The following is a 24,246-nucleotide window of genomic DNA, read 5'->3' as shown; positions in this document are numbered from 1 at the left end:
TTACTAAGCAATTCATGAATTTGAGCAGCATCCCATCTAGCAACTAGAAGGGCACTCCTAGGGGTTGCACAACTAGAAGGTTTTTGTAGGAAGAAGGATGTGACAGGTGAGTTATTACCAAATGAAAACAAAGGATTGGCGGATGGGTGGCTCAGTTGGTTAGAGTGTAAACTCTGGGCAACAGGGCTGCCGGTTTGATTCCCACATGGGCCAGCGAGCTGCGCCCTCCGCAACTAGAATGAAGCCAATGAGCTGCCGCTGAGCTCCCTGGTGGCCAGATGGCTCAGTTGGTTGGAGCACGTGCTCTCAACCACAAGGTTGCTGGTTCTACTCCTGATGGTGAACTGTGCCCCCTGCAACTAACAACAGCAACTGGACCTGGAGCTGCGCTGCGCCCTCCACAACTAAGATTGAAAGGACAACAACTTGACTTGAATGAAGCTGATGAGTCCTGGGAAAAACACACTACTATTCCCCAATAAAATAAAAGGATTATTTTTAGACCAGGACAACTTTAGAAGGGGGCAAGGGAATAGTAAAGATTTTATCATGCTGATTGCCTCTTCTTGAAGGGGGAGGTAAATGGAGAGGGCCCGCATAACAGATTACCTCATGGATATTGACCAAAAAATTCCAGACTGATTAATTAAGATTACATTTTTGGTGAAAATCAAAACTGCAATTAAGTCAGGTATTAATCTAGGTTTGATACCGTGGGCTTTAACACAGTGATACTATTTTGAACCTGTAGTTTTCTCTTTAACAGATCTAACTACAGACGTATTATGATTCTGCATGAGTTCCCAATCTCTGGTCTGTGTTGCCTAGAACTGCAGAGTCCTGAGGTTTCAATTTGCCAAGTCCACCATGACTGCTGGTTGGCTTATTCTGACACACTCTGCCTGGTACCGTTTCCCAGTTGATGGCCCTTAACTGTCTATCCCTTCAGTATTCAAACCTCTACCACCCACACTCATATCTGACTTGGAAGCCCTCTGCATGGCCCCAAAGTTTCTGAACTGATATTTTTCAATATGCCACTCTCAGAGATCACAATCTCATGCATTAGATTTCTCCCTTTGGTTCCAAAAACATGTGATTACTAGAAAAATCATCTCAAATGATGCTGCTGGTAATTTTGGAAGGAAGAATATTTTCATAGCATGGCAAGTGAACCTCCATCCATAAATTCAGATGTGCTAGAAATAGCTTTCCTTTCTCTCTTTTCAACCAACCTAATTTCTCACCCTGAGCCCTCATTCCACCTGATTGGCAATATATTTAATCTCAGGTGTTTTGGGGGTTTTCCGCCATCAACTCCAAGGCCCAGGTAAATACCAAGGCTTTAGAAAGAGAGGGGGACCAGGTGGGAGTTCCTGTCTTTGGTCATTTTTCACGCAGAGTATGACTGACACACTTATCATCTCTGAGTTTATGGTTCCTGAAGGTACAAGGACTCTCAGCTCCCACTCCTGGAACAGAGGAATGTAGTGTCTGGTTTCCTGCCTTTGGCAACATCTTACTCTGCTTCCCTCTGAACATCTCCCAAGAAGAGTCCAGAACCACTTTCTTAGAAACTCACAGACCTCTTCCTTCTCCCCAGTCCTTGACTCAAAGCCTTCTTTTAGTCAGAGAGAAAAACTTTTCTCCAGCCAACCCTATCCACTTCATCTGGTTGAGGTTTTGGACAACAAAAGACAGGAAGCCCTCAAGCTGCCTCTGCTTTCTGCTCTGCCCCACCCATAACCTGAGGCCTGGACACTGAAGCTTCGACCAGTTTTAAAGGTGGAGAATAAAAAGCAAGATAGACTCATGACTTTATGTCTCAAATTATTTTCCAACTTCTTAAGAAATATTGAATTTAACAATATTTTATTGACATATACATATAACTTTTATAGTAAATCCAGATAATCTTTGTAGGAACCTGGAAAAAACAAAATCATTAAAGTGCAAAATTTGGCTTCTTTACAGGAATGCAGCACAGAACTACACTTTGTATCTGCTACTTATTTAGCTAGAAATAAGAAAAAGACATGTGGCCTAAATAAATAAAGTCATGCAGACAAATAGTGACAAAACAGATTTCATTCCATCTTTCAATTGGCATATTTTTCTGAAAGGATGACATGATAAATAGCTTTGTACAAGAATCCTCCATAGTGTTCCAAAGGAACTTCATCTTGAGGAAAGTCAAAAAGATTGCTTAAAATCTGCTGTGGGTCAATTGTTACAGGGAAATCTATGGTTATATATAAATCACAGGGAGGTATGGAGGAGCATATTTGCATTTATTTCTATTTTATAGAAATCTAATGTACATGCAAGAAAGTGCACACATCTAAAATGTATAGCTTGGTGACATTTTATATCTGTCCATACCCTACAACCACCACCCAGATCAACATGCAGGCCATTTCCAGCCCCCCAAATAGGGTTTATGCCCCTAGTCAACACCTGCCCCAAAGATAACTACCATCCTTACATCCAACAACATGGATTGATTTTTGCCTATTCTTGAATTTTATATAAATGGAATCATACAATATGTACTCTTCCTGTGTAAAATTCTGTTTTAATTATTGTACTTAATCCTTAATGCTTATTTAATACTAGTTACTTAGTACTTTATAATTCTTAACACTGATTCTCTCAGAAATATAAACTATCATTATTGGTTTACCATCAGCATCAAGATCTGAAAGCATTATTATAAGACTCACATTATTTTTGATTTTATTCACCATAAATATTATAAATATATCCATAATACATTTTAATTAGTGTGTTATAATTCTTGTCCACAATGAAAATTTCAATTTGAAGCATTTTTTGACAGAACAGGTATGCAATCTAACAGTAATTATAGGCATTTTCTCTTGAAATAGAAGACCAAAATTGAAATGTTTCCCTCAGTGAAATAATCAGACATAATTTCTACTTTAGGTCAAACTAGATATATAGTAATAGACATTAAAAAATGCTTTTATCTCCCACCCCCCACCCCCTTACCCAACTCTGGGTGGTGAAGACACAATGGGATTTATAGATGATGTAATACAGAATTGTACACCTGAAATCTATGTAATTTTACTAACAATTGTCACCCCAATAAATTTTTTTAAAAAATGCTTTTAGTCCTGCAATCATTTTTAATGAATATAAATGTTTAAATGTATCATAAATTTAACTAGCAAGTAAATTACTGTCAAGTTTGTGTACATCTCAGGCTCCACTAGAGCCATTCTCTTACAGAAAACTAGGCACTTGTTGAAAAGATCTACTGAAAAAGACAAGGAAATGACACAAAAGTTATAAATGGCACCATTTTGATAGAATCCAATTCGTGATGTAGGTTGCTCAGCAAAATGTTTGGAGATTTACTGGAATGATTTAGCATCAATAATGATAATTATAATAGTAATAATCTCCTCTTGTTCATTGTTACTGTCCAGGAGCAGTAATGTCAGGAACCCATTTTACTTTAAATCTACCTTTTCCAGCTCAAAAAACTTCGTTAAATTTGCCACTTCGGGTTTTTAAGCAGCAGAAATGGAAGTGCTCCTAAATCTGGGGAAATTGCCATTGCAGTCATGGCAATAACTAACTACAGGAGAATGAGGCAGCTCAGGAGGGGCAGGTCTTGGAACCAGACCCAGCCAAGGTGGGGCCCACACATGTGAGACAGACCCAGGGCTGATGGATATCTGCTCCAGCATCAGAACACGATATCAAACAGTTATGAGAAATTTAAAATCATATGACAGTAAAAATTTACTAAAATTAAAAACTTTTAAAAATTGAGCTGTATCGCACTATAATGGCATCCTACACCTGAGGAAATGGAGAATCTAAAAATGGATCTATATCACTCACATCTTTACTTTAAAAGTCTAGTTTAACTATTCCAGCCATGCTCTGGCAGAGCTATATAAATTTATATTTGGGTCAGGTGAACTCAGCCAGCACTCCCACCCCTCCCAGGCCTAAAATATATCAGTGAACAGTAAGACTAGATAAGACTTTTTGGTCCTCTCCCTGCAAGAGGAAGTTCCCTGCTAGAAGGAGACTTACACTGCTTCTTGTCTTCAAGAACTTCACCATCTAGCAAAAGCTAAGTGCCATCTGAGCACTGGCTCATAAAAAGACAAGGTGGAACCAAGTGGAAAGTTTGTAAAATTAAATGTTAATCATAGAGACATGTAACTGCCAAATGCTATATTTACTTACTTTCTTTGTTGTTCAGTTTCCAACTAGAATGTAAGTTCTATGAGGTCAGTTTTTTCACCTGCTACATACCCAGTGTCTGCACATTATAGAAATTCCATAAATGTTTGTTGAATAAAAATAAAATAAAATAAGTCATGGGGAAAGACTAGACTTGATTTCAAGGGGACACTATATCAGAAAGGTAGATGGCACTGGGGGACACAAAATAGTAATGTGGTAACCACTTTTGCCTCAGCTTCATCTGAGAGACAACTGGAAAATCCAAGCAGACAGATAATTAGCAGTAGAGGAGTCCTCTGAAGGCTGAATCAGAGACAGACAAACAACAGAGAAAAATTAACAAAGCTAAATGTTGGTTCCTTTGGAAAGATTAACAAAATTGATATACTCGACTGTTGGCTAGGCTGATCAAGAAAAGAGAATGAGAACACAAATTACTAAGACCAGGAATAAAAAATGGATTATCACTACAGACCTTACATTCATTAAAAGAATAATAAAAAATATGAACACCTATATGCCAAGAAATTTGACAACCTTTTTGAAATGGATGAATTCCTTAAAAAATAAACTTACCAAAACTGACAAAGATGAAACAGAAAATCTGAATACCCCTATATCTATTAGAAATCTCAAAAACAGGCTAAAAGTCAATGGATCAAGGTAAGGCAAAGATTATATCCCAAGTGACTAGGGGCCAGGCATAGAAATGACACAGGGTACTGTGTGTCATAAAGAAGGGTCCTGTCACCAAAAATGAACACAAGATTAGAGCTAGACTCCTGGGTTTGCCCTGTGTTCTAGTGGACAAGGCAGGAGCTTCTCAAATTCTCAATTTCTAAACTGATTAATTTTCATTTTTGTTTTTGTTTTGAAAAAGCATCTAGGCTGAGCCTACTAGGAGGTGTGCTGAGTCATGAGCAGTCTTAGTTAAATGGATGGCAGACCTACAAAGGCTGGACAACTATAGACTTCCATTTAACTTCTGGTGAAAATTACATGGAATAGGGAACTGAAGTTGCGTGCCAGCCTTTTAATCTATTATTTCATTATTTTTTATTTATCATCTATTGATTTATTTATTATGAATTCCCATTCTAACCTTTTTATTGATTATTTATTTATTTTTCTAGTTTCTCTGACTCAAATCATGGAGCCATCCTTGTCTCTGCTTTCTCTCACATGCTACATTGTATCCATCTGGAGTTGCTTAATTCACAATAGCAAACACCTGACAACTTCTCAGCAGCCCCTCTTTCTAACCAGCTTAACCTAAGCTTCCATCATCTCTTTCCTGGTTTATTGCTATAGATTTCTAAGCAATCACCCTGCTTGCACCCTAAATCTTCTAAAATCTAAATCTTGTCTCAACAGAGAAGCCAGAGTGATTAGTTGAAAATAAGAGTGAATTCATACCACTCCCCAAAGGCTTCCCATTCCTGTCCAAAGTAACCTCAAATTGTTACTAGGATGGTTAATTTTATATGTCAACTTGACTGGATCGTGGAGTGCCCAGATATTTGGCTAAACATTATTGCTGGGTGTGTCTGTGATGGTGTTTTCAGATGAGATTAGCATTTGCATTCATAGATTGAGTAAAGCAGGTTGCCCTCTGCAATGCGAGTGGGCTTCATTCAATCTGTTGAGGGCCTGACAGAACAAAAACACTGAGGAAGGGAGAATTCACTCTTTTTCTGCTTAATGGTCTGAACTAGGATGTGGGTCTTCTGCACTCAGACTAAGATTTGAATCATTGGTTCTCAGGTCTTTAGACTTGGACTAGAACTGTACCACCAGCTTGCAAAGGGTAGATCATGGGACTTCTCAGCTTCCACGATCAAGTGAGTCAATACTTTATGTAAGATACATTGTTTATAAAATATATAATTGTGGGGACAGAGTCCCAGAGAGCAGTTTCCAGGCTCTCAGCCTCACGTGGAAAGGTGCTGGCTCGGTTATTAGGTGACCATCAGCTGTAATCAGATGGCCATCCTCTGTGGCTGGGCGGCCCTCAGCTGTTACCCATTAGCCATTAGCCACTAATACAACTGCTGTGGCTACGCCGACAGGTTGGTGGATTGGCAGAGAAGTGGACTTCAGATTGCAGCTAGCAAGTGGGGTTGGTTGGTTGACAGAGAAGTGGACAGTGGACTGTGCATCGTATGGAGCCTGCTTCCTGTATCTCCAACCCAGCTGCCATTAAGAATATAGTGGTATGGTGTGGGGACAGAGCCCCAGAGAGCAGTTTCCAGGCTCTCGGCCTCACGTGGAAAGGTGCTGGCTCAGGTAGTAGATGGCCATCAGCTGTGGCTAGTTGGCTGTCAGCTGTAACCAGTGGTCCATTGGACACTAATATAACTGCTGTGGCTAAGCTAGCAGAAAAATGGGGGCTAGCAAGAAGATGGTGGCTGAGCTAGCAAGCACAGATTGCTAGAGGTGGATGCCACCAGCGAGAATATAGTGGTATGACTCCCCCATCTATGGCTCCATGGGTGTTCCTTTTTGGCCTAGCCACATCCTGCATTCTTGTGTGGGGAGCGGGAGCTGAGACCCTGCAGGCCGCCCCATGTGACATATTGCTCCCAGTCTTTGACTCCATTGGTGTTCTTTTTTGGCCTAGCCATATCCTGAATTTTTGTGTGGGGAGCGGGAGCTGAGACCCTGCATGACAATAATATACAAGAGAATCCTGACTAGTACTCTTCTCCTCTACACCCCTCTGACATCATCTCTTACTGCTCTTCCCCTGCTCATTCCACTCCATCCAAAGAGGCCTTCATGTCACTCTAAACATGCCTAGAACATGAACATCTCAGGGTGTTTGCATTTGCTTTTCTGTCTTCCTGGAATATGTGCCAACTAGAGGGACACCTATTTATCCCTTCCATTACTTCAGACCTCCACTCAAATATCATTTTCTTAGTGAAGTTTCTCATGATCACCCTGTATTCCCAGTGTGTAGGTCCAGGGTGTATAGAGTAGGTGCTCAATAACTATTTTCAAATGAATGACTGCTGTGGGACTGCAGGAAACTTAAGAAAACTAGTGGCACATGGATCAAATCAAGAGCAGAAATGTATTTAACTTGGTTCACCAGTAATTTAAAAATTTTGAAGTCATTGACAACTTTTAAATCTCAAGATAATTCTGACTTCTCTTAAAAATTAGAGGATCTGATAATACTGAGCATATATTATCACTTGACAGCCAATACCTGGAGTTGAGGGTGACTGGTTACAATGAGCCACGGAGCCCACTGTTCCACCATATTATCTTATACACAACCCCTTTCATTATTTTACATTACCTGTGGGGCCTTGTAAGTAGTCAGTAAAGAAGGTAGCATATCTCATGCCATAACTGTTCATTTTCTATGAAAGGGATCAATAGACATTTACCAAGTAAACCTGTCCTAGGCAAAATGTCAAGATGGCAGTAAGTAAATGCAGTGCTTGCCTCCTCCCATAACCACCTCAAAATTACAACTAAACTACAGAACAATCATCATTGAGAACCACCTGAAGTCTAACCGAAGAAAAATCCTATAACAAAGTATATACAGAAGCCATGTTGAGACTGGCAGATGGGGCAGAGATGGCCTGGTCACATACACCCATGTGGTCATTAAAAATTGGGAGGGATATCTTGTCTGCAAAGACCCCTCTGAGGAGGGAGGTTTCCAAGCCCCACACCATGCTACCCATCCCAGCATTCCAGTGCCAGGAAAAGGAGTCTCATAATTTTTGTTTGTGAAAAACAGTGGAGATTGGGGCTGAGTGAGACAAAGGGCTGCTGAAGTGTCAGAAAATCCAAACTAAAGGGCCTGCACCCAAACTTACTTGCTAACAGACTCACTCTGATCTCCAGTGCTGGGGCAGGTACTCAATAGGTGCCAGGGGCATTTGGGAAGGAAATGAATTGTCTGGCTTCAGGGCAAGGGCTGAAGGGACTGCTTTCTCCCAGAGAGAAGTGCAGCAGAAGCCATTTTTCCTTTGTTGAGTCTCTCTCCACCCAGCCTGCAAGAACAGGTAAGTGCCATATCTGAGGCTCTATCAACTCGCCTAATACCGTTATCCCTGCCTTGGCAATTCCCTGAGACACTGCCCCACCCAACTTGCTGGCCCATGCCAGTTGCTTCCAGGGGCTTTTCCACACAACGGGCCTGTCTTGTCTCATGCTTTTGACTTTCCTAAAATCTCTCAAAGGTCCACAAACCCCAAACAAGCAGTATCTGGCCTCTACCTCTTCCTAAGAAGCCCCAACCCTGGCACTAGATACAACTGGCCTCAGTTCATAGCTTAGCCTCTTCCAGGCACTTACAAGCTCAGCACAAGTGGCAACCATCTGCAGATCACTTTGTAGGTCATACCAAGTGGCCCCAGGCAGAGCAGAGGCAGCAGCTGGCCTAGGCCAGCACAGAGTCCCTATCAAGAGGCCCCAGACACAACACACCCGGTGGATAGCTTCAGACCACACCAGAGCACCACCCAACAACCTCTACAAACTACACACCCAAAGGGCAGACTCAGCAGGAACCAGAGGCCTACTAAAGCAAATCCTGCTCCATAGGGTCAGCCCCTGTGCAACAGCTCCTCCACTGTAGTCACAACCAGTCCTCACAACCAATCAGCCCGGGGGTTAATCTCTCCCATTGACTCTACAAAAAATGGGCCTACACAACCCACATAAGGGACACAGCTGGAGCACGCAGCTCAGGTGACCAGGGAGATTGCACCACTGGGCCCCACAGAATACCTACTACATAAGGCCACTCTACCAAGATTGGGAGACATAGTAGCTCTACCTAATATATAGAAACAAACACAGGAAGGCAGCCAAAATGAAGAGACAAAGAAATATGTCCCAAATAAAAGAACATAACAAAACAAATTGGAAAGAAGCAATCTACCAAATGCAGAGTTCAAAATATTGGTTATAAAGATGGTCAATGATCTCAGGGAGAACTTCAGTGAAGGGACAGGAAACATAGAAATGGAAATAGAAAACATAAAAACAACCAGTCAGAAATGAAGAATACAATAGCTGAAGTAAAGAATACATTAAAAGAAATCAACAGAAGATTAGATGAAGCAGAGGCTCAAATCAGCAATTTGGAAGACAAGTAGCAGAAAACACCCAATCTAAACAGCAAAAAGAAAAAAGACTCCAAAAAAATGAGGAGAGTTTAAGGGACGTCTGAGACAACATCAAGCACAACACTCACATCATAGGAGTACCAGAAGGAGAAGAGAGAGAGCAAGGAATTGAAAACCTATTTGAAGAAATAATAATGAAAAATTCCCTAACCTGGTGAAGGAAATAGACATACAAGCCCAGGAAGAGCAGAGAGTCCCAAACAAGATTAACCCAAAGAGGCCCATACCAATACACATAATAATGAAAATGCTAAAGGTTAAAGACAAAGAGAGAATCTTAAAAATAGCAAGAGAAAAGCAGTTAGTTACTTACAAGGAGATCCCATAGCCTATCAGTTAATTTCTCAACAGAAACTTTGCAGGTGAGAAAGAATTGGCATGAACTATTCAAAGTAATGAAAAAGCAAGGACCTACAATCAAGATTACTCTACCCAACAAAGCGATCATTTAGAAACAAAGGGCAGATAAAGAGCTTCCCAGAAAAAAAAAAAAAAAGTAAAGGAGTTCATCACCACCAAGCCAATATTACAAGAAATGTTAAAGGGACTTCTTTAAGACGAAGGAAAAAAAAGATAAAAAATTGAATAATAAAATGGCAATAACTATATATCTATCAACAATTACTCTAAATGTAAGTGGATTAAATTATCCAGTTAAAAGACACGCTGGCTGAATGGACAAGAAAAAAAGACCCTTAGATATGCTGCCTGCAAGAGACTTACTTCAGATCACAACACACGCAGACTGAATGTAAAGGGATGGGAAAAGAAAGTTATTTTATGAAAATGGAAACAAACAAACAAACAAAAAAACTGGGGTAGCAATACTTATTCCAGACAAAATAGACTTTAAAACAAAGGCTGTAACAAGAGACAAAGAAGGTCCCAGTAATTCCATTTCTTGGTATTTATCCAAAGAAACCCAAAACACTAATTTAAAAAGACATATGCTTCCATATGTTTGTTGCAGCATTACTTACAATAGCTAAGTTATTGAAGCAGCCTAAGTGCCCATCAATGGATGATTGGATAAAGAAATGGTAGTACATATATACAATGGAATATTACTCAGCCCTTAAAAAGAATGAAATCTTACCATTTGCAACAACATGGATGGAATTATAGGGCATTTTGCTAAGTGAAATAAGTCACCCAGAGAATGACAGATACCATATGTTTTCACTTGCATGTGGAATCTAAAGAATACAATAAATAAACAAAAGAGAAACAGACTCATAGATACTGATGGCTGCCAGATGGAAAGGGGAGGGATTGGGGGTGGGGGCTGGTTGAATACGGTGAAGGGATTAAGAAGTACAAATTAGTAGTTACAAAGTAGTCATGGGTATAGCATAGACAGTATAGTCAATAATATTGTAATAACTACCATTATGCGTGATGTCAGATGGGTACTAGGTTTATTGGGGTGATCACTTCATAATTTATGTAAATGTCTGATCACTATGTTGTACACCTGAAATAATATAATATTGTATGTCAACTGTAATTAAAAAATAAAAAATTATTAAAATGGATCTCAAGATTAAATCCTCTTGTGTACACATAGTTTCTCCCAATTGTTTAATCAAGCACGCCTTGATTTCAGGCTTGTAAGACCCTAAGCAGAGAACACAGCCACCCTATGCCTGAACATCTGGCTTAAAACCTGGGAGATAAGTATTGGTTTGAGCCTCTAAATTTATTGGTAATAATTTTGCAGCAATAAAGACTAATCAACGTCTTAATTTTTATCAAAAGATAAATGGTTAAAGCAAAAAAGTTTTTTTTTATAAAAGCGAAAAACTTATCTCCCACATAAACATTTTCAAAATAAATAAAATAGACACTGCTGTTTAACAAATCCAATCTTAATTGAGTTTCATTTTCTATAAAAACTTCACCATGAACATATACTTTCTATTTAATAGAGTCCTTTGGTCTTTGGAATTACATGTGTTTTGGCCAAAGTTATTTGGAAATGACAGCAGACACTGCCATTTTTTTTTTTTTATTATTTTATTTTTTTTTGCATTATTTTCTAAGCCTTTAATATGAAGTAAAGGGTAGCATTTGTATAAAGCTTCCTGATAGCACCCAGAATGGCTAGCCCATACGAATGGTCCTTCTGTTTTTATATGATCCTCCCTCAGAGGGCATGCCAGTTCAGAATTGTGAACATCTCGTTGTTGTTTTTTTAATTAAAGTTTATTGGAGTGACAAATGTTGGTAAAGTTACATAGGTTTCAGGTATACAATTCTGTAACACATCATCTATATATCACATTGTGTGTTCATCACCCAGTCAGTTCTTCCATCACCATATATTTGATTCCTTTTACCCTCATCTACCACCCCCCAACCCCCTTACCCTTTGGTAACCACTAAACTATTGTCTGTGTCTATGTGGTATATAAAACTGAAAACAACAAAGGAACAAGACAAATAAATGAAGAAACAAAAACACATCTCACATTTTAAACGCATAAATCTCTGCTGACATGATACTCTGTCTATCTGGACAAGGATGTTCAAACCACTGCCTGCATTCCATCTGATACTCTACTGGATTCTGAATTAAAGAGTGCCATGACCCATCCATTTTGGTGAGGAGCACAGAAAACACAAGAGAAATGCCCTGGCCTCGAATGCATGTGCTTTGAAGAATTTTTCACCCAGAGAGCCTGCTGGAGTGGAGATGACAGTTCCAACAACATGAGTCAGCTGACCATTTCCAGATGACTACTCTTGATACACGTTTCTGCCAGCTGCTGATTGGTAGATAATTTTGAGCTACCTTTGAAAGACAGCCCCCCCCCCACCATAGTCTGAGAAATATATGCTGGGTTTTCCTGGGATCTATACATCATGCCAATGGGAAACAATATTGAAAATATATGTGAAAAATGGCTTCCATACATCCGGAACCAATTCTAAAGGCTAACTCTTGGTTCTGTGATATAAGATGAGGCAGCACAAAAAAACAACATGGGTGATAAATTCAATACACTTATTGATATTTATAGGAACATAAGGAAATGTCTTAAATAAATTAATGTCTTTTTTCATTTCTGGCTGCAAAAGAGAAAAAAGGAAGAAAATAGAGAGGGATGGGGAAGAGAAGGAGGGGAGGCGCGATCAGTTCTTGCTCTGTTTCTGGGACATCTCCTGGACTCACTAGATTCCCCTGCAGCCTCTGTGGTCTCCACCTGGCTGTGCTCCTCCACCTCAGCACTTGTCCCACTTCATTTTCTTTTAATGTTTGTCAATTGTCTGTTCACCCTGTAAGTTGTATGAGTGTGAGAGACTGGTCATCCAGGAGGAAAGTAAGAGTTTCACTTAGCAGACCTTGGGTCAAGGATGTGAGTGCATGGAGGGGAAAGAGGAAGGGAGACAGGGGAGGGAAGGCAGCTAATACAAGGCGTGTAAGAGATCAAGCAGGTAACTTGGGCTACTGTAGGTAACTGGGGCTCAGTCCCTTGGAAGAGAGTACTCATGCTCCACCCCCATTCATTATCAGTCCGAGGCCATGGCTCCTGACTGGGGCAGAGTGTGAGGGCACACTCTTGCAGCAAGACCCTGCCCCCTTGTACCGGAAGGATGAATACTGAGGGACTATGAACCAGGCACCAACAGCCTCAATAGACATTTATTGAAAGAATACATGCATGAAAGAGAAAATTATTTCTTTTAATCCAATCCATTTATAATGTTATGGTGTGTTGTTGTGACTTTTTCCTTCATTTTCTTAACTGAGATAAAATAATAAAGAGTATGAAGTACTCCAATCTTAGATATACAGCTCAGTGACTACTTTCCATATAAACACTTGTGTACTCCCAGCCAGTTCAAAATATCAAACATTCATAGGAATGGTGGCAGCAAGGTGGTCTTCTTGAGTTCTCCTCCAGAACTTACCACAAATTGAACATCTATAACCCATCAAATGACTCTCTGCTCATCATACAGAACAGCTAAGAAACTTGTGCAAGGATAACTTGAAGGTGGGCAAATTGGGCGAGCAGGGGAAGAGGGAGGGGAGCAGAGTGGAGACTGCAGCCTGCATTCATGGCTGCGGAGACGCAGGGGGTCACAGGACAGAATAGAGACCACAAGAGCTAGGAGGTGGGCTCTTTCCCTGTGCCCTACATCTGATCTCGCTGCTGAGAGGGCAGCATATCCAGCATTTGAGGCAGTAACCTCAGCTGAGACCTCCAGATGGGTCCTAGGTCAGACAAAGGACTTAAACTCCATACCTGGGCCCCTCCCCCCAATTTCCCAATCTTACCCCCACCCTTCCAGAGATTCAAGCTGGCCCCTGAACTGAGGAGTAGTGTCAGATTACAGAGGAGCCATAGTGCTCAGGATCTGGGAAGATTGGCGTGCAGCTCTGACCCAGGGAAGAGGCTGGGAAGAGTGTGATACTGCTGGGCTGGGAGACAGAAGACTCCTTCATCCCCAGCCCCCACCTTTTCTGGCCTGCTGGAAGATTGTGACACTGCTGGGCTGGAAGAGAGAAGACCCCTCCATTCCCAGCCACCACCTTTTCTGGCCTGCCTAGGGCAGGGCCATTACAACTGTGGAAACACTCCCAGGGATCAGCAGTAGGCAGCAGATGCAGTTCTGGGCTTTCAGCAGCTCAGAAATCTCCCGCCCTCCACACACACACACACAAACACACACACACACACACACACACACACACACACACACACACACAGAAGAAGTGCCGTAAGACTCAGGAGACCTGGGCACAGGGCTGGTTGTGTTACTCTCAGTGTGCATATGTGCAGGCAAGAGCAGAAACTGCACTGACTTTGTAGAAACTACCATACAGACCCCATAGACCCACTCATCTAGAACTGCAGTCCCAGGGTCACTCTGGGCACCAGGTGACCTGCTCTGCCTGAACAATACGCAGAGGACTCTTTGGTACAGCAGAGGACAACCTAGAAATTACTTGGTGACTGGCACTGCTTTTTTTGTTTGTTTGGTTGGTTTTGTTTTTGTATTTTTGGTATTTTTGCCTGTGTTGAGTATGGGTTATTGGTTGTTTTTCCATGAGAGCATATTTGGTTTTATCTTTGTTGTTGTTGTTGTGCTTGGTGATTTGCTTTGCTCTGAAATTGCCCTACCAGGGCCCAGCTCCAGAGGCACAAGATTCAACACACCCAGAGGCCACTCCAGACCAAACCAGAGTATTACCAGGTTTCACCTATAAGTGACACACCCAGAGGGAATTCTCTACAGGCACAAGAGGCCATAGGGGCCAAACCTCATTTGAGCGGTCAACCCTCACGCAGCAGAACATCCACTGTGGGCAGAGCCAGTCTCACAACTAGTCAGCCTAGGAGTCAATCCCACCTACTGACAAGCCAAAAGCAATTAATGATCAACTTTAACAGGACAATATACACCACACAAGAGTCACCTTTGGAGCACACTCAGAGGAGAAGAAGGAAGTGGTGCAAGTCAAATATAAAGATCACATACTACGTAAGATAACCCAGCAAAAACTGAGAACCTCAGGGGATCTACCTAATATGTCAAAGCAAACACAGAGAGTCAGCCAGAATGGGGAAACAAAGAAACATGTCCCATTTACAACAATATGGATGGACCTAGAGAACTTATGATAAGTGAAATAAGTCAGACAGAGAAGAACAAATACCATATGATCTCACTTATATGTGGAATCTAAAGAAAATAATAAATGAATGAACTAATCAGAAAACTAATCACCTTTTCCTAGTCAATGCCAAGATCCACCCAGAGATAACCACCATTCTCATGTTTTTCATCATAAATTAGTTTTGCCTGTTCTTAAACTTTCTAAAAGGTGTTTATACAACGCATTCTCATTTGTGTCAGATATCTGTCACTCAACACGATCTGGAATACACCTATGCTGTTGTTGAGTACCAGTTAGTTTTGTGTGTGTGTGTATGCGTGTGTGTGTGTGTGTGTGTGTGTGTTATTGCTGTACAGTGTTCAGACAACTCAATTTTGCAGTCAAAACTGAATAAATGAGTGAATTCCTTACTTACATCCAACCCTGCCTTCCGGTAATGCCACTTGGCATATCACCAGCGCCTAAAATTTCTGCCACAGGAAATTTACTTCTCATCACCCCACGCTATGTATCAGGAGAATTATCCTGTCTTCCTGGTCAAATGCAGCTTTATCCTCCTCACAGCTGTGAACTGGCAACTTTTTATATGACTTATCAAAAGTGGTTTAAGCACTGGGGAAGATGAGCTAAGTGATATACCCAGCTCTACCACCAACTAGTCATGAGACTCTAAACAAGTCATGTTTGCTCTTTTATTTTCAGTCTTCTCATCTTTAAAAGGAAGGTAATTACCAGAGGGTAAGGGAGGAGGGGGTGGTAGATAAAGGTAAAAGGAATCAAATATATGGTGATGAAAGGAATACTGACTCTGGGTGGTGAACACACAATGCGATATATAGATGATGTAATACAGAATTGTACACCTGAAATCTATGTAACTTTACTAATCCTTTTCACCCCAATAAAGTTTAATTAAAAAAAAAAGAGGAAGATGCTGGGGTGATGGGTTATATGGTCCCTCCTGATCCATGCACTGTGATTGTAGCAGACATTATCTATACATGTTCTGGCATGGCCCCCATGTGCTTTCCCAAGCAAGTGGTATACCTTACTTACAGAAACCCCAGCTCCCATTTGTCAACTCAGCTCAGCAGTTTACCTTTGGATAATGAGCAGTGCTCTCAACATGCAGTATTAGTCTACAAACCACATCAATGCATCTGCTTGCAATAAGGCAAAGCTGGGGTGTGGACCCTGCACCAGCAGCCTCAACACTTGGGGGCTGACAGGAGAGATGGAGGTGCTTATTAACAACAACAACAACAAAGTAAGGGGCAGAGGAGGCCTTCTGACATTTTCAGTTGAGGGACTAGGATTTTTATTTATGATTTGTATGGGAATGAATACCTCTGCTGCTGTCCTTCCTTGAACATAAGCCTGAACATGTACATTCACAAGAAAGTCCAATAAAAGATAAACACTGTAGTGCTTCCAGTGGAGATAACATGCCTGGCAGAATAATAAAGTAGTAAACAAAATGTTTTAAAATTCATTTTATAAAAGAAATTTTTAAACACTCTTATTCTAAGATACTGTTACCTAGACAGGTGAGTGAGAAAACATCCTTCTCATAAAGGCAGCTAACCATTCTGCCAACCACTATTTTGGGGGGAATTGACCCAATGGCCTCCTCAGCCTTCAAGTCAATCGATGTCCAGTTGGTTTCTAAAGTTGAGCCTCATGGTCCATGAGATTCTAGGCCCCAGTCTGGAGCACTCTGTTTCAGTGCAACATGAAATGTAACAGGGACACCACCACAAAAACGTTACTCTTAAATTGCACTCCTTCAGAGTCAGTTCACACCCTTTTTTGCTTCTTCATAAATTCTTCAAGGTTGACATGTAGAAAATCTTCCATTAGTGAAACCACTGAAGACTGAGGGAACGGGGTAATGGAAACATCAGGATGGGGGTGAGAAGAGAGTTCTGGGCTGGTGAGGATGGGTGAGGGGAGCCCAGTGGACCATTCTATTCCTCATATCTCCTAGACCTCAGCTCCTTAGCTGCCTTTATGTGGTAAGAAACACCACGTAAGGGGAAGGGATGTTAGAATGGGTTGACAACCAGATTAAAAATCAAATGATTGTGGGCTGGGAGACAATGTAGTGTAGAGTGTCCTGATTATAGAATTTAACCCTGTAAGTCATTTTAACAGATGTCCTTCAGTCTTGCCCCACTCCCCCTTTGCCAGTTAAGGTTAAAGCTTGTTTAATTTACTGATGGGGCACTTGTCATCAGAGGGATTAAGGGAGTGACTGCATGGTGGAAGCCAGCACTGGGTTGGCTTGATCCTGATCTTCTGCACAGACCACATGTTCCAGCATCATGAAAACTAACAGTGATCATCTGGTCCGAGTCACTTAATGTTTTATTGTTTCCTTATGATGATTATTCAATTCATCATACTTATTAATGTTTTCTATTTTGTATGTATGTTTTAATTCTTGGCTTTCATCTCTATATTTGGGTTTGTTTTAAAAGTGCAGTTTAAAAAATTAAATCAACCAAAAACTTGCCAGATCTTTTAAATGTGGTCCCCATTGCATTTTTGAAGTTGTGACTTTAAGGCTGAGAATTTTTTTTCCGGGGAATGAGAGTTCATCTTGAAAGGGAACAAGGTGAGGCGCCATATGGCAATCCACCAGGCAGGGGGCAGATGGAGCTGAGCCTGCATTCAGATGGTGGCACCATCTCCACTTCAGGAACAAGCAGCTTCCCAGTTAACCCCTTACACATATAGATATTGGCTAATTTCTGTTTAGACAATCGCTGCAACCCAAGGCATTGATCAGGATGGCTCATGCTATGACCACCTGACCGAGGAGGATACTAAGAGAGGTTAGGTGACTTGTTTGAGGTAGTACAGCAGAAGAAAAAGAGGAGGCAAATCACCAGGTCTTGAATCCAAGAGCTTCTAATTCAGAGTTTGGTGATCCATCCATTATTACAAGTCTTCTTGCTTTGAGTAATATTAGTCCAGGAGAGTATTTGTATTAAGTGTATAAGTCACTAAATATAGAATATGTGGACAGAAATCCAAGGCATCAGCCAATAATATGCCTTTCCCCAGAAGTAAATGATAGTTTGCAGTGTTGATTGATACTGTGTATAAGGACACATACCTGTTGGACATATTTCTCACTTCTTCCACCATCTTATGCACTGAATCTGCCTTATGGCAAGTTATTCCTGAAAATTTCTTTAGTGCTAAAGAGTCGCCCTCTTCTATCAGTCCAAATGTAATCCTCACCCCAATACCAGGACTATTCACAGTGTGGTCCCTGACTAGCAGCATCATTATCACATGGAAAGTTGTTAGATATACAAATTTTGGGGTACCATCCCAGCCCTACGGAATCAGAATCACTGGGGGTGATGTCCAGCCATCTGTGTTTTAACCAGCTTTCTAGATGACCCTAGTGTTTGCTAAAGTTTGAAATAGTACTTTGCACATGTGAAATGTTTTACATATAAAAAGACTCCTTGGCTGGGTGGCTCCTTACATTCTGATATAAGCTTCCCAAGCAATAAGTGCTAAGACATGGCCATGTAAAAATTCCTATGTTGGATTAACATGGTAGAATAAAAATGCAGAAATGGTATCAGGAATAATGAAAAGCATACAGCTTAAAATAATCACTGAAATATTGTGATTTTTAATAGAAATTACAGGGGGAAAAGAACTTTTGAAAAGCACATAGGAACTGAACAGAAAGATAACACTAAATTCTGGAGAAACATTGCAGGGAACTGAAATTTAAATAGCATGTGAACTAACCTCAATTAATGCTCAGAGGGACCATTCATTATTCTCACCCCACCCACCTCCCACCCTTTCCATATAGTTCAATAAGGCCTCTCCACCCAGGTGCCTGGGTTTTTCCTCCTATCTGATAAAAATCTTTGGATAGACACAAACTATCAGCCACCATATCATGATGAAATGCAATGTGTATTTTTTTTAATACTGTATGTTTCATTTAAAAAAATTTAATGCCAGATATTTAAGATAGAGACTCCAGAATGTCCGTAATTTTTGTTTGTCATGTTATTGATCTTAATATTTACACAGCTATATTTATAACTCTGCCAATTTCTAGATTAAAGTACACAAATTGTCTTGGTTGTTTTAGCATTGTGGCTGATTTTGGAAACATATGAAACCAAATTAACATGAGGAAATGTATCTGGCTGTTCTGGAATGTGCTATATTCCATTTTCTCATTTTGCAGTACTTCTCAAAACCTCTAGAAATAGAGAGACTGGATTTATCTTAGAATTGGCAGTCCTGTTCTTGGTTTGGCTCTATCACTAGGAGTGGAGTAAGGAATATTTGAGCTGCAAATTGATTTCCCCAGACACTGACCCCAAAGTAGGTGGAAAAATTATAATAATCTGTTAACTGTAGCACACTGGTCTGAGACTCAGGAGAGCTGATGATCAGTCCTGATTGTGCCGCCCATTGGCTAACTCTCTATGCTTTGATGTCCTCATCTAAAAAAATGGGAATAATAGAGGCTATGAAAATCTAATTTTGTTCTTATGGAATTCAAATTATTTTTAAATGACATAATATGTATGAAAGCTTTATAGATTTTAAAAGTATTTATCTTATTTTTGCTACTCTGTTATCATACTCTGTTGTTATTACCTAATCTAGGGGATCTCCCTAGAAGATGTTTTTTTATAAATGAACTTCTTTTAGTCTGAGATCTTAATATGGTAGCTGCCATCTACGATCTGTCCTTTACTAGGATTCTCTGATTTGGGCTGTTAAGGGAAACAGATGAGGAAGGCTATGATAGATCCTTTTGGTGTCCTTTCTGCACCTACCAGTCCTGAGCATGCAGCCTGATTTTGAACTGAAAGCACATGGGACCCTCTGCTGGGGGCTTTCTCTGATCACTAGAGTTCTTGGGTAGACTGGATGTTCCGGGAACTTAGTGCCCCCAGGAGTATCTTCTGTTGGTGACAGGCGGGAATTAGAAGATTAAATACCTCCATCTTCCTTGCCCCTTAGTTGGGGATAAATCTGAGATATGTTCTACACAGTTTCCCAAATAGTCTCCAGTGGGACTGAGCTCCCAGGTGCCACTGTGATCATCTGCTCATCAACAAACATGTACTACCTGTCTTCCTATCCTGTCTCACTCCCCACTCCCTTCCCAGTGCTTCCTGGGACCAGCTCCAAATAAACCACTGGCACCCAAATCCTCATCTCTGGGTCTGCTTCTGAGGAAACCCAGACTAAGACAGATGCTCTTACCGGAGTTGAGGGCAATTAGAGACAAAGAAGAGCTAGGGGACAGTAGGCAAGTGGGTGTGGGAGGAGCAGACAGTGTTTAGCAAAGTAACAACTGTAGGAGTGTCCAGATTCTATAGAATTTGTACTTAATGGGACAAAAATGTTAAAAGTTAGAAACACAGATGTGACGGTGGTAATATCAGGTTGTAAGAGCACTATTGGTGCATTCAGAACTCACTGAAATGGGGAGAATCTCCAAAAGCCCAGGAAGGGAGGCACAGTGAAAATTCAAGTAAGACAATGAGAACTTGATGAAGACTCTTCAAAGATACATTGTGGAAAAGGAGGAAAATAACTTCACAGTGGAGAGACAGCACAAGGGCCCAGTTATCAAGGTAAATCACATCAGCAATAAATCATGTTGATGGCAGGTACTCTTGATGTGATGTGATGAAAATAGTACTTTACCTCCACATGCTTCTTCCCAAGAACCCACAGCCCTAACCTAACCATGAGACAAACAGAAATTGAAGGGACTTCTACAAAATACCTGTCCAATACTCCTCAGGTCATAAAAAAAGCAAGGAAAAGTCTGAGAACTGTCACAGACTAGAGGAATCTAAACAGACAGAACAACTAAAGACAACATGGTATCCTGGATTTGATCCCAGAACAGAATAAGGACAATAAGAAAACTAATGAAATTCAAATAAAGTATAGAGTTTAATTAATAATAATATTGGTTTATTTGTTCTGATAAATGTGCTGTAGCGATATAAGATGTTAACAATAGGGGAAGCTGGGTACAGAGTATACAGGAACTCTCTGTAGTATATTTGCAATATTTCTGTAAATCTAATACTATTCTAAAATGAAAAATTTAAAAGAAAATAATTCTGAATATAAATTTTTAAAAAGTCCTGGGATGAAGTAAATTTGATCTCAAAAGAGTTTCCATTTCTTTCCAAACCAGAAAAAACTCTAGTCTTTCAAAAACTCTGTTTGCTGACAGCTCCAGGTTTTCTTCTGCTTTTCCTCTTACCCAGTAATTTCCACCTTGAGTTCAATCCCCTTCATGAACTCTTTCTGGACAATGCCAATTATCACCAACCTCCCTGTCCTCTGAAATCTGCTTTGATGATGCCCATCTCTTCCCAACTCCATTTTCGGTGACATCATGCTGGTAGCTTGAACTAAGGCAGGGTGGGAGTATTTACAATGTAGAAATAAGCAAACACTACATATCAGGTTGGTTTTTTTTTCCTTTTTTTCTCTCCAGAGAGCTAGTTTATCAGTGCATCACTGCTTACTGTTCATGGCACTCAATTTAGCATTTAATTCATTCTCTTCGCATTATACTTCAGTAATTTATGTCACTGATTCTAGAATAGGTAATATGAGTTCCTCAAGCGTCAACTTGCACAGTTGAATATATGCCACTCGCCACATTGCCAAAACTAGAGTGGCTGTTCAATATCTGTTATATTGAGAAGACTAAAAACCCCATCCCAGGACATGGGGTGCAATAGGAACACAGTGGGATCCATTCCCAGGTCTTAACACTTCTGGGGCTGTTTATTCCTCTGAAAAGTAATACAATTATTGGAGGAGATAGCCTGGGAGATGAAGTCCAAATTGAATTTTCTTGAATGCCTCTAAATCATTAAGTGATGATTAAGTGATGAGCACCAGCTCTTAAGATGTATTTTTTTTAATTCAAGTTTATTGGGGTGAAAATTGTTAGTAAAGTTACATAGATTTCAGGTGTACAATTCTGTAATACATCATCTATATATCACATTGTGTGTTCACCACCCAGAGTCAGTTCTCTCTCATCACCATATATTTGATCCCTTTTACCCTCATCTACCAACCACCTCCCCCCTTACCATCTGGTAACCACTAACCTATTGTCTATGTCTATGAGTTTTTGTTTCTTCATTTGTTTGTCTTGTTCTTTTGTTGTTTTCAGTTTTATACACCACATATCAGTGAAATCATATGGTTCTCGACTTTTTCTGTCTAACTTATTTTGCTTAGTATTATAATCTCAAGATCCATCCATGTTGTCAAAAATGGTACTATTTCATCTTTTCTATGGCAGAATAGTATTCCATTGTGCATGTATACCACAACTTCTTTATCCGTTCATCTATTAAAGGACACTTTGGTTGTTTCCATATCTTGGCCACCTTAAATAAACCTGCAATGAACATTAGAGCACATATGCTTTTACGGATAAATGTTTTCAGACTTTTTGGGCAGATACCCAGGAGCGGGGTTGCTGTGTCATATGGTAATTCTATTCTTAATTTTTTGAGGAACCTCCACACTGGCTTCCATAGCGGCTGCACCAATCTGCATTCCCACCAACAGTGTATGAGGGCTCCTTTTTCCCCACAGCCTCTCCAACACTTGTTACTATTTGTCTTGTTGATGATAGCCATTCTGACTGGGGTGAGGTGACATCTCATTGTGGTTTCTATTTGCATTTCTCTGATGATTAGTGATGTTGAAAATTTTTTCATATGTCTATTTGCCATTTGTATGTCCTCTTTGGAGAAATGTCTCTTCAGGTCTGCTGCCCGTTTTTCAATTGGATTGCTTGTTTTGTTGTTGTTGAGTTGTATGAGTTCCTTGTATATTTTGGATATTTGACCCTTATCAGAGGCATTGGTTACAAAAATATTCTCTCATTCTGTTGGTTGGCTCTTTGTTTTGTCAACAGTTTCTTTTGCTGTGCAGAAGCTTTTTAGTCTGATATAGGCCCATTCATTTATTTCAGCTTTTACTTTCCTTGCGTTTGGAGTCAAATTCATAAAATGCTCTTTGAACCCAAGGTCCATAAGTTTAGTATCTATGTTTTCCTCTATGCAGCTTGTTGTTTCAGGTCTTATGCTTAAATCTTTGATCCATTTTGAATTAATCTTTGTACGTGATGACAGACAGCAGTCTAGTTTCATTCTTTTGCACGTGGCTCTCCAATTCTGCCAGCACCATTTATTGAAGAGGCTGTCTTTTCTCCATTGTATGTTTTTGGTTTCTTTGTCAAAAATTATCTGTCGATATATATGGGTTTATTTCTGGGCTTTAAATTCTATTCCATTGGTCTATGTGTCTGTTTTTCTGCCAATACCATGCTCTTTTGATTATTGTTGCCCTGTAGTACAAGCTGAAGTCAGGGAGTGCGATACCTCCAGTATTGTTCTTTTTTCTTAGGATTGCTTTGGCTATGCAGGATCTTTTGTGATTCCACACAAATCTGAAGTTTTTTTCTTCTATTTCTTTAAAAAATGCCATTGGGATTTTGATGGAGATTGCATTAAATCTGTTTATTGCTTTGGGTGATATGGCTGTTTTAGTTACATTGATTCTTCCAATCCATGAACATAGAATGTCTTTCCAGGTGTTTGTGTCTTTTTCAATTTCTTTAAAAATGTCATAGTTTTCAGTATATAGGTTTTTCACATCCTTGGTTAAGTTTATTCCTAGGTATTTTATTCTGTTGCAATTACAAAAGGATTTTTTTTTTATTTCTTTTTCTGAGATTTCATTGTTAGTATATAGGAATGCAATACACTTTTTTATGTTGATTTTGTAGCGGGCAAATTTACTGTATTCATTTATTGTTTTAAATAGCTTTTTGGTGGAGTCTTTAGGGTTTCTATATATAACATCATGTCATCTGCTAAAAGTGACAATTTAACTTCTTCATTCCCAATTTGGATGCCTTTCATTTCTTTCTCTTGCCTGATTGCTCTGGCTAAGACATCCAATACTATTGGAAGCAGAGATGATAGGGGACAGCTCTGTCTTGTTTCTGAATGTAGACCAAAGGGCTTCAGTTTTTCACCATTAGTTATGATATTAGCTGAGGATTTGTCATATATGACCTTTATTATGTTAAGGTATTTTCCTTCTACATCTATTTCATTAAGTGTTTTAATCATAAATGGATGTTGTATCTTGGCAAGTGCTTTTTCTGCA

Source organism: Rhinolophus sinicus, linkage group LG13, assembly GCF_036562045.2.
Source record: "Rhinolophus sinicus isolate RSC01 linkage group LG13, ASM3656204v1, whole genome shotgun sequence".
Taxonomy (NCBI): domain Eukaryota; kingdom Metazoa; phylum Chordata; class Mammalia; order Chiroptera; family Rhinolophidae; genus Rhinolophus; species Rhinolophus sinicus.
Note: the sequence above shows the minus strand (reverse complement) of the source record.